The sequence below is a fragment of the Nannospalax galili genome, unplaced genomic scaffold (assembly GCF_000622305.1).
Source record: "Nannospalax galili isolate Female #2095 unplaced genomic scaffold, S.galili_v1.0 scaffold1892, whole genome shotgun sequence".
Lineage (NCBI taxonomy): Eukaryota > Metazoa > Chordata > Mammalia > Rodentia > Spalacidae > Nannospalax > Nannospalax galili.
The window spans coordinates 298307-304931 of record NW_008331144.1 but is presented as its reverse complement, the minus strand read 5'-3'; the positions used below and the strand labels follow the sequence as shown (position 1 = coordinate 304931).

The 6625-nt window shown below is 57.9% G+C and overlaps 1 protein-coding gene across 4 annotated transcripts in view; it reads right to left on the bottom strand.

The window, feature by feature from the left end:
* Foxp4 (forkhead box P4) overlaps positions 1-4890 on the bottom strand; it is a 56083-nt gene extending 51193 nt beyond the window's left edge. For 3 of the 4 annotated variants that reach the window (XM_008823091.3, XM_008823093.3, XM_008823099.3), the window contains exon 1: positions 4453-4814. The gene's annotated coding sequence lies outside the window, so the exon portion shown is untranslated. Of the gene's footprint in view, positions 1-4452 lie in introns of all 4 variants that reach the window. The other variant, XM_008823110.1, reaches the window with a different exon arrangement.
* Between the last annotated feature and the right edge of the window lie 1735 nt (positions 4891-6625).

Below are 6625 nucleotides of genomic sequence, written 5' to 3'. Positions count from 1 at the left end.
GAGAGAGAGAGAGAGAGAGAGAGAGAGAGAGAGAGAGAGAGAGAGCTCACAAGAGAGCCCATCTGTTCTGGAACCGAGGGCGACATAGCACAGATGACTGCACGGTCCAACACCCTGTGGCTCTAGGCAGAAGGTACATTTTCTGTGGGGTGCTCTTGTGTTCCAGCCCAGCAGTGTGCCCCCAGCTCTCTGCAAGAGCCCAGAACAAGCATGAAGTGTAGCCACAAAGTCAGAGGCCAGAGGAATGAGGGTTCCCGCTGGGATCCTGGCTTGGTACAATTGGCAGTGTGCAGAAGTGTGCGTTTCCATAGAGAATCGGGAAGGTAATGCTGAGGAGAGCCAACAACTTCAGGCTCCCTCTAGGAAATTTCTTCTTGCCTCTTTGAGATGACCCATTCAGTGGCAGGTCTCAAATTAGTCTTACAGCCTCTGCCTCATGGCTTTCCACGGGGATCTGAGTGCTACATTTCCAACTACTAAGAATCACCCCTTTTGGAAAGAAGACCTACCAGTCTTTCCTCCTCTGCCTTCTGGGGAATTCTCTACCTCATTTGTATTTGTCTGCATTAGCACCTTAAGAGGGCCTAAGGGACAAGCCAGATTATATGCTAGCAGGGAATGCCAAGCCTTCCCTAAAGGCAGGCAACTACATCCTAGACACACTAGGCAGAGAGGATGCTGGGCCCAGGCTGAAGAAGGGAGTAGGGAGTGACAGCCCCTCCATTCCTTCTTTCCTCTTCCCCCATAGCGGAGGCCCCAGCCCCCTGGTTATTCTGAAGCATGGCTATTTAGTACAAGCTCTGCTCCTGAGTAGCAGCAGACCTTCAACACAAATTGCCTCTCCTCTCTAGCTTCATTTTCCATCCTATAAAATGAAGGTTAATAGTTCAATATTTCCAGTATTCAGCCCAATAAGTGGCCTGGCAGTGCTGTTAAAATAATTTTTAAAAAAGAAAAAGAAAAGATAGATCGATCCACCACTGGATATCATCACACCAGGCACTTGCACACTTGCATGAGCTCAGAACTTTACCTCGGCTTCAACTCCCAAGCTGACGTTCTACTCTACGTATTATTGACCTACTTTACAACCTAAGAAAATTGAGGTTCCAGCAGCTTAATTAAGTTCCCCAGAGACCCATCTCTAGTGCCAAGTTCCAAAGCCTTTTTCACTCTGACACCCGTTTGGCCCTGGGGAGGCACCAGTTCCATGCCTCTGGTTCTGCCGGAGCTCCAGAACCAACTCAGAGGAAGCTATTTCAACCAGCAGAGCTACAGTCCTGACAAAAAATAGGCCCATGGCTGCCTTGGGCCTGGAAAAGCTGGAAAAGGAGTAACACAGGGGGAAGAGAAATGAAGAAGTCCCTAGCATGGGCTATAAGTAAAGACATGAAGCGCTTGGGCTGAATTGCACTATGACCAGTGAGACCTCCCAGAAACCACCATGGGCAGTGAAGAGTTAAAATGCAGAGCAGGCTTCATGGGGAGATGCCCCTTTCCTCACCTCACACCCTCCTCTGAAACCAAACTGCCACCCTATCCCTTTCTCTCCTATCCCAGCTGTTTGAGGTCCACAGAGTAGACCCCGGCCTTCTGCACTAGGGTACCCTAGTACCCAGCTGGGGATCTGCCCAGACATAGTAGGGGCTCAGCAAACATTTGCAGAATTATGGGATCAAAAGAAAGCCACCCTCTTCCCAGTCTTCCTATGTCCCTCCCCCCAAGGAAAAGGTGTGTTTGGAATAGGGGCCCAGCAGGATATGCACATTCCTGGCAAGAAGAAACCTACCTGCCTGACAGCCAGAAAGGAAGTTTCTGGCCAAAGGTAGAGGAGAGGAAGGGGGTGGGGTTGTCTAGCTGAGGAGAGAGCAACACAGAAAGGAACAAGGGCTGGTCCCCTAGCAAGCAGCCTGGCTAGCCCAGCTCCTGGTATTTTCTAGCATGGATGTCAAGCCCAAGGCTCAGAGGTCCCCCAATCCCCAAACCCATACTGATGGGCCAGCTTTAGCTCCCCCAATTTGTGCCAAGGCTGGGCCTAGGATAAAGTAGGGGCCTTAGTGAGTGGAGGATGGCACACACCTGTAATCCCAGTATCCCAGAGGCGGAGGCAGAAAGGACACTGAGTTTGAAGCCAGCCTGGGCTAACATACTGGGTCTCATAGTCATTTGAGGGTCCACAAGCGGAGGTGTGGATCTCATTGGGGTCCCCCTAGGCAAACCTGCTCCCCAGGCCACCCTGCATGATTGAACGGAGAGCCCTCCACTGCACAATCTTGACACTCACAGATCTAAGGACACCTTGGTGGTTAACCAGCAAGCCATCTAGGTGTCCATGGCAGTCCCTGTTTGCTCCCTCCAACCTCCAGGTGACACCTGGTAATCACAATAGCAAGATAAAAGTTTCTCAAGTTTAAGATGAGGGAGGGAGGGAGGGAGGAAGGGAGAGAAAAAAAGAAAAAAAGAAAGAAAGAAAGAAAGAAAGAAAGAAAGAAAGAAAGAAAGAAAGAAAGAAAGAAAAAGAAAGAGGCCTTCAGACTTCACAGCGGGTTTCCGCGGGGGCGGGCAGAGGTTGTCGTTGGCCAGTGACTTCCCGGCTCTGATCAACCTGGGCACAAAATGCCTGTAGGGCAGGGCATCCAGGAAAAGGAGCCTAACGGTTGGGGTTCTGGGGAGCGGGGTGGGGGGGAGCTCTGCGGGGCAGTGGGACAACGCGGATGCTCCCGCCGAGACCATCCGGCTACTCCTTACTTCGTGGGAAAAGGGGGCACCGGGATAACCACAGAGACTACCTCTGAGCTTCACGGGCTCTCCCGACCCAGAATTCCAGACCAAACTCAATTCGGTTTGGGGCCTTATGCAGACCCGTGCCCTGCAACAGAAGCTGAAGATGCTGCATAGCTCAGGTAAAATCCCGCATTGGCCAAAAGTCTTCAAGACTTGTTCCGGAACCTCCAACCCATGCCTTCGGATTTGTTCCCCCAGGCCCCCAACCCTTATCCAGTGTTGCGCACCGCCGGCGGCCCACTCCACCTCGTGGGGAGACCAGCTAGCACCAGGCGCTCATCTGAAATCCCAGGAGAGAGTTGGGGGGGAGGTTGCAAAGGAGGAGCCGGGCGCTGTCTGAGCGCAAGGACCGCCCCCCCCATACCCTTGTCCTCCCAACCTCGAGTCCGGGGAGAGACAACACGGGTGCATTCACCAAGTCACACCAGTTGGAGGAGAGAGAGAATCTGCGAAGATCAGGGCCTTTGACTCAAGAATCCGCGTCCCACGAAATCACACGCTCCTTTACCCGGGTGGCCACGACCCCAGATCTCTCAGGGCACCCCACTTTCTAGTGCCACCGGGTTCCGCTCTGGCGCAGCCCAAGAAGTTTTGATGTAGACGCACAGCACGAGGTTGGAGCGTCACCAGGGGTGGGTGGCCTCGGGTCAGAGGGGTGTTGGGGAGATGAGGGTACTGTCTTAGGGTGAGACACTACGAATCCCCGGTCTGAATGGAGTCCTGCTTGGTCACTCCGGGACCCTCATCTCTGGTGACCTCCGGCCCTTCTGGTACTCCCCCCCCCAACTACACAGCGGGAAGCTCTGTCCAAATGGGGTGGGTCGAGGTATCCACCAGATCAGTTCCCACCGTCCAGCTCCGGCGCGCGCGCGCGCGCACACACAAACACACAGACATAAAAATCACAGGGGCCATTTCCAGTCTCTCTCAAGTCCCCAAGAAGTTTTCCGCTCTATCTCCGATCTGATTGAGGAATGCGGGAAAGAGGATTGACTGATCTCGGAACTTCCGAGATGCGACCTCAGCAAGATCAGTACCCTCCTAGCCCAAGGCGACGTGGTGCTGGAGACAGTGTAGTCCCCGACTCCCCAACCCCAGGCCGTCTGCCTCGGTCTGGTCTTGGGGAGTCCCGTGCAGACTGGAATTGGGGGATACCATTTCACAACTTCCCCTCCCACCTCAGGAAAGTCCGGGCCGGGAAGTAGTCTTTGTCTCACTTCGGGCGGGGGAGGGGGGGTCGCGCCCCCTTACACCCCATTCCCAGCGGTGAGGCCAGAAGGGGGCGGAGCCCAGATTCTTGGGGCAGGGAGGGCCTCAGTGCCCTCTCCAGCCGCCCCCCTGACCGGCCTCCGGCTGCACCCCCCCACAACCCCGCGCCGCAGCCCCCACCTGTTCCCAAGGCAGATCCGGCCCTCGGGGGGGGGGGCGGGCCGGGGGCGGGGTCTCGCATTTCCCCCGGGTCAATGCGCCCCGGCCGGCCCCCGCTGGAACAAAGTGCTCCGGCCCGGGGCTCGGCTGCTCCCGGCGTCCGGCGCGTCTCGGGCGGGCAGTTTGCAAACACAAAGTGAGCCAGGGAGCTGGCGAGAGAGTGAGCGAGCGAGGGAGTTGGTCTAGTGGCCGGCCCAGCCCCCACCCGCGTCCCGGGGGCCCAGCAGATCCGCCACCTACCTGTCCGGCCCAGCCGCTCGGTGCGGGCTCCGGCCCGTCAGCCCGCACGGGGCATGGGGCTCGCTCGGGTCGCAGCCCGGGCCCGCCGCCGCCCGCCGGCGCTGCCCCTCCGCGCTGCGCCGCTCCCGGGCTCTCCTCCCCGCTCCGATCGCCGCGCGCCTCAGCCCCTCCCGGGCATCGCACTTTGGGGGGTAGCTGGGCTGGTTCCGGATCCCGCGGTCCTCCTTCCCGGTCCTCCAGCGACGCTCGTTAGCTCGCTCCGGCTCCCAAGCTCCCGGACCCCGGCGTCCCCGCCCCCGGCCCAGCCCTGGTTCCGGCCCGGGCTCCTCCCCGCCGCGCCGCCGCCGCCTGCGCCGCGCCCCGGTCGCGTGCTAGGGGTTCCGTCCCGGCTGCCGGGCACACTGTCCGGTCCGCAGGGGCGGCCGGCTCCGGACTCCGAGGGGCTGCGACTGAGCCCCGGCAGCGAGTGGCTGGCTGCGAGCGGGTGGCGCGCGGGCGGGGCGCACGGGGCGGGAGACCGGCGGGGTGGAGGGAAGGAGGGAGTGCGCGGAGCGCCGGGGAGGAGGGAGCGAGCGAGCGAGCGAGCGAGCGGCGGAGGGAGGGCAGACCAACTTCTAGTGCTACCATAATTCGCCTAAACCAGGTGCAGCAACTTTCCCCGCAAAAAGCCGAGGAGACCACGTGCTCCAAAGTTTAGGGAAGGAAAAACATGAGGACGTCGGGGAGAGGACTGGTCTGTACCAGTTGTTAGGCAGAGGGGACGCAGAGATTCTCCTTGGCCAGGGATTCATCTTAGGGTACGCTTTACAAACCCTGGCCTTTCCCCGGAGTCTGGAGGTACGGCCAAGTCCGCCTCGCACTCAAGGGTTCACCGGTTCCCGGCGGGCTGCGCTTGGCGCGGGGTGTAGTCCAGGGGGCCCCCCAAGTCCGGAGTCGGCGTCCGGCTCGCGGGCCCTGCCTAGTCTGGCCTCCCCTCCGACTCCCCACTGCGTGGGGGCTGGGGTTGGGGAGGCTCCTTCTGGGCTTTGTGAGTAGTCATGCTCCATACCTCGCGCACGCGCTGCCACGGTCTGCTAAGGGGAATTTCCTCCGAAGTGCTCCGAGAGCCAATGAAGGGCTCCAGGCTGGGTCCACGAGGGCCAAGCGCGGAGCAAAGTTGAGGCAATTATCTGAACAAATTAGATTGTAAACAAAACTCGGCGTCTCTGAATACCGCTTGTGCCCGGGGGTGGTGGGGGAGCATGGTGTGTTGGGGTTGGGAGGGGGAAGTCCGTGCGCGGAAAGGCCCTACGATCTGAGGGGGAGGGCTACGTTGGCTAGCAGGCGCCAGGCAAAAGCTAGTGGAGAACTGGGGGAAAAAAATCCTCCCACTCCCTGTACCCCCAAATTTATCCTCTCTCCGTCTGGGTGTGTGGAGGTGGGGCGAGGTGAGGACCGCCTCGGGGACCTTCCGTGTTGCCCTCATCCGGCCCAGTGATGCCAAGTCCCCAGACCCCTGCTTTGGGATGAGAGCAAGTCCACAGTGACTCTGGAAGGCCCTCTTGGCCCCAAGTCACTTGAAGCAGGTGGCCAAGGGATTGAAAACTTTTCCTGTAGGGCTTCAAAGAATGAGGTCGTCTTACTTATTCTGTCCTTTTTCTGTGGGTCCAACAGCCAGAAAAGGTTGGAATGTGGTGATCGCTGCACAGGCCCAATTGGGCAGATGCAACAGGCATGCATAGACCCTTCTGCAGTCATGGGGTATAATAACATGGGGCAGGACTGTCATGCCATTTATTTAATTAGTTATGTGTGCTACTGGAGGTTGAATCCTGGCCTCACAAATGCTACACACGTGTTATCCCACCTAGCCTCACCCCAGCCCAGAGCTTTGGACACAATGATTTTTTTTCCAGTAAAAAGGAGAATCAAATGACTGTGGGTGTGGTGGCCTGTAATACCAGCACTTGGGAGGTGAGGCTGGAGGATCAGGAGTTCAAGGTCATCCTCAGCTATGAAGGGAGCTATAGGCTAGCCTGGGCTACATGAATCCCTGTTTGAAAAATCCAAAACAGGACTGGCAAGATAACTCATGAGCTAGACACCTACTGCCAAGCCTAAGCTGGATCCCTGAGACCGATATGGTTGGGAGGAACAGAACCAACTCCTGCAACTTGTCTTCTGACCTCTACAT